The following is a 5,219-nucleotide window of genomic DNA, read 5'->3' on the forward strand; positions in this document are numbered from 1 at the left end:
GAATTTCCGCACTTTGGAGTTTCTCACGCCTTATACACAAGATCTCGAATGAGCACTAGAGTAAGGAGGGAATAGCAACAGACACAAGAGCGAGAGTTGCAGCAATAACACGCACGCAAGACAAGAACGAGCACACGAAAGTAGCACAACAGAGTTACAACTCAGAAAAGTGCTCGAATCTCTATCACAGTGAACTAGATGCGTGAATGCGAAGTCTCGGCATCTTAGGATGTTCAATTGTTGCTTGGTGTACTGCTCCATGCGCCTAGGGGTCTCTTTTATAGTCCCAAGGCAGCTAGGAGCTGTTCGAACTCCATTTGGAAGGCCATAGTTTCCTTATGTTCGTGGGCGCACCGGACAGTCCGGTGCACCACCGGACAGTGAACAGTGCACGATTTCCTTCCTTTTCTGGCGAAGCCGACCGTTGCAACCATGGCCACAGTGGCACACCTGATAGTCCCGCGGCACACCAGATAGTCCAGTGTGACCATCTGATCGTTGGTGAAGTCCACGTGTTGCCCGCTGATCGCACGACCGACCGTTGGCTTGGGCGCGGCTGCCACACCGGACAGTCCGGTCAATTATAGCCGCGACACACTGAGTTTTTCCCGAGAGCGACCTGTTCGCTGGGGCGCCAGCCTAGGCACCAGACATTGTCCGGTGCACCTCAGGCTAGTGCAAGTCTGGCTGGACTTAGCCAAACTTCTCCAATCCGATTTCTCTCATTTGACAAGGTTCCTAGCACTTAGTAGAATAATGTTAGTACCAAAAACAATCTACTAAGGCTAGAATCATACGTTGCTTTTCCATTTGCATCTCTTTGATACTTAGCTTATATGAACCAAACCAATATGTGTTGGGCATCTAATCACCAAAACATTGATAGAAATGGCCCAAGGGCACATTTCCCTTTCAATCTCCCCCTTTTTGGTGATTTATGCCAACACATCAAAAGTAACTAAAAATGCAACAACATTTTCAAAGATAAGCTAAAGAGTGCAAATTTTAGACCAATTCATCTCATATAGGATTTGGCATATCTGGATCACTTTTGCCACCACTTGGTTTATTTTCTCAAGACAAATTCGTTTTCCTATCTCTATGTCAAAAACACTTGTTTTGGCAAATCAAGAGATCTTTCACAAGTAATTTTGATCAAATACCAAAAACTCCCCCTTTTTCCCATAATCAAATTTCTCCCCCATAAGAGAACCATTTTTGCAATAAGAGGGTTTCGATCAAATACCAAGAGTTTCTAACTCTAAAATTTTGAAAGTCACAAGTGGTTGGTTGATCCAGTTGCTTTGGCCTTATTTTCTCCCCCTTTGGCATTAAGCACCAAAACAGGAGAACTATTTGGCCCTCTAACCCTATTGCCTCACAAAAATGTCAAATAAGATCAAAAGGCAATGAGAACATAAATAAGAACTTGGGACAAAATACATTGATACCGGCATGTAGTGGAAGCCCTTTCTTTGTCCAAGTTCACTTTTTCCCTTTCAATTCAACTTTGAGACTATATCAAAAGCACTCAAGCAAACATGTTAGCCTCAAAGGATCAAGTTGTAGTACATCCTCCCCCTAAACATGTGCATCATGTGCATAGGGACTTGTGAGGTCCGGGGATGACTTGTACAACTTGAGGACCAAAAATAAGCAAGTAAAGACATTAATGCATAAAGTAACATGATCAAAGGCATAAAACACATGTATGCTATAGATCAATCCAAGTTCCGCGAATCTAAGACATTTAGCTCACTACGCAGCCGACAAAACCTTTTCTCATCTAAAGGCTTGGTGAAGATATCGGCTGGCTGGTTCTCGGTGCTAATATGATAAATATCGATTTCTCCCTTTTGCTGGTGGTCTCTCAAAAAGTGATGTCGGATGTCTATGTGCTTAGTGCAGCTGTGTTCAATAGGATTATCCGCCAAGCGGATTGCACACTCATTATCACATAGGAGTGGGACTTTGCTCAGATTGTAGCCAATGTCCCGGAGGGTTTGCCTCATCCAAAGCAGTTGCGCACAACACTGTCCTACGGCAACATACTCGGCCTTAGCGGTGGATAGGGCAACAGATGTTTGTTTCTTAGAGCTCCAGGACACCAGGGACCTTCCTAGAAATTGACAAGTCCTTGATGTGCTCTTCCTATCAACCTTGCACCCAGAATAGTCAGAATCTGAATATCTGATTAAGTCAAAGGTAGACCCCTTTGGATACCAGATCCTAAAGCAAGGCATAGAAACTAAATATCTAATAATTCGCTTCATGACCACAAGATGACATTTCTTGGGATCGAATTAAAATCTAGCACACATGCATACGCTTAGCAGTATATCTAGTCTACTAGCACAAAGATGAAGTAAAGAACCTATCATAGATTGGTATGTCTTTTGATCAACAGACTGACCTCCTTTGTTGAGGTCCAAGTGTCCATCTGTTCCCATCGATGTCTTTGCGGGCTTTGCATCCTTCATCCCAAACCTCTTAAGTAAGTCTTGAGTGTACTTGATTTGAGAGATGAAGGTTCCTTCCTTGAGTTGCTTCACTTGGAATCCAAGGAAGTAGTTCAACTCGCCCATCATAGACATTTCGAATTTCTGCATCATTGACATATATTTGGCATACAAACAAATCACCATTACAAGTCTTAGTAAAGAGAGTAGGATCAGCTTTCCCAACCCTGAAAGCATTATAAATAAGAAAATCTCTAAGACATTCATACCATACTCTTGGGGCGTGCTTAAATCCATAGAGCGCCTTAGAGAGCCTGTAGACGTGGTCGGGATACCTGTCATCCTCGAAGCTAGGGGTTGTTCCACATATACTTCCTCCTTGATTGGTTCATTGCGGAAGGCACTCTTCACGTCCATTTGAAACAACTTAAAAGAGTGGTGAGCAGCATAGGCCAATAATATGTGAATTGATTCGACCCTAGCAACAGGAGCAAAAGTCTCCTTAAAATCCAAACCTATGACTTGGGCATAACCTTTTGCCACAAGTCGAGCCTTGTTCCTTGTCACCACACCGTGTTCATCTTGCTTGTTGCGGAACACCCACTTGGTTCCCACAACGTTTTGTTTCGGACGTGGCACTAGGCTCCATACTTCATTTCTTTTGAAGTTGTTGAGCTCTTCCTGGATGGCCAACACCCAGTCCGGATCCTGCAAGGCTTCTTCTACCCTGAAAGGCTCAATAGAAGAAACAAAAGAGTAATACTCACAAAAGTTAGCTAAACTTGAGAGAGTGGTTACTCCCTTGCTGATATCACCCAGAATCTGATCCACTGGATGATTCTATTGAATAGTCGCTCGGACTTGAGTTAGAGGAGCTTGTTGTGCTTCTTCCTCCTTATCATGTTCTCCATGTGCTACCCCTTGATCCATGCCTTCATCTTGAGGTACTTGTTCCTCATCTTGAGTTGGGGGGATGCACCCGTGTTGAGGCAGATGGTTGATCTTGATCTTGTTGTTCCTGCGGTCGCACATCACCTACCGCCATTGTTTGCATTGCGGCCGTTGGAACCTCATCCTCATCTACATCATCTAGATCAACTTGCTCTCTTGGAAAGCCATTAGTCTCATCAAATACAACGTCGCTAGAGACTTCAACTAATCCTGATGATTTGTTGAAAATCCTATACGCCTTTGTATTTGAATCATAACTTAGTAAAAACCCTTCTACAACTTTGGGAGCAAATTTCGAATGTCTACCTTTCTTTACCAAGATGTAGCATTTGCTCCCAAATACATGAAAGTAAGAAACATTTAGTTCATTACCAGTTAGGAGTTCATACAATGTCTTCTTGAGGAGTCGATGAAGATAGAGCCGGTTTATGGCATGGCAAGCTGTATTTACAGCTTCCGACCAAAACCGCTCAGGCGTCTTGTATTATCCAAGCATTGTCCTTACCATGTAGATTAATGTCATGTTCTTTCTCTCTACTACACCATTTTGTTGTGGTGTATAGGGAGCAGAGAACTCAAGCTTGATGCCTTCCTCCTCAAGATATTCTTCCACTTGAAGGTTCTTGAACTCAGATCCATTGTCGCTCCTTATCTTCTTTACCTTGAGCTCGAACTCATTTTGAGCTCTCCTTAAGAAACATTTTAAGGTACCTTGGGTTTCAGATTTATCCTGCAAAAAGAACATCCAAGTGAAGTGGGAAAATCATCAACGATTACAAGACCATACTTACTTCCTGAAAGGGAAATGTGCCTTTGGGCCATTTCTAAGTATTTTGGTGATTAAGTGCCAACACAAGTGCTTAAATGTGAATCTATGCCCATGGATGAACAAAGTGCAAATCACAAGTAAAGGTATGTTTCTAAGCCTTAGTACATTGGTTTTGTGTACTAATATACTTGTCTAAGTGATAGAAACAGAGAGAAGAAGAAAGAAGAAGAGTTGGCTGTGGACAGCCAAAAGACTGCTTCGGTCTGGGGCACCGGACTGTCCGGTGGTGCACCGGACAGTGTCCGGTGCGCCAGGCTGCCTCGGGCGAAGACGCTGCTCTTGGGAATTTGCCGACGGCGTACGGCTAAAATTCACCGGACTGTCCGGTGTGCACCGGACTGTCCGGTGAGCCAACGGTCGGCCCGAGCCAACGGTCGGCCGCAGAATCTGCGCGCGACACGTGGTCTGGCCAACGGTCGGAAGGAGGCACCGGACTGTCCGGTGTGCACCGGACTGTCCGGTGCGCCAGATCTGCAACGGTCGGCAACGGTCGGCCGCTCTGTTTAAGGAAGGAAATCGGGCACCGGACAGTGTCCGGTGTGCACCGGACTGTCCGGTGCGCCCGACGACAGAAGGCAAGGATGACCTTCCAGATTTGTTCTCAACGGCTCCTAGCTGCCTTGGGGCTATAAAAGGGACCCCTAGGCGCATGGAGGAGGATACCAAGAATTCCTTGAGCACTCTTGATCACTCACACATCAATCTTACGCACTTATTCGACATTCTAGTGATTTGAGCTCCGTTCTAGTGTGCTAGTCTTTCGAGCTCAAGTCTGGGTCTTGTGTGTGCGTATTCGCTGTGATCTTTGTGTCGTGTGTGAGTTGCTAATCCCTCCCTTGCTCCGTGATTCTTTGTGAACATCTTTTGTAAGGGCAAGAGGCTCCAAGCTGTGGAGATTCCTCGCAAACGGGATTGAGAAAAGAAAAGCAAGAACACCGTGGTATTCAAGTTGATCATTGGATCACTTGAGAGGAGTTGAG

Source organism: Zea mays, chromosome 2, assembly GCF_902167145.1.
Source record: "Zea mays cultivar B73 chromosome 2, Zm-B73-REFERENCE-NAM-5.0, whole genome shotgun sequence".
Classification (NCBI taxonomy): Eukaryota; Viridiplantae; Streptophyta; class Magnoliopsida; order Poales; family Poaceae; genus Zea; species Zea mays.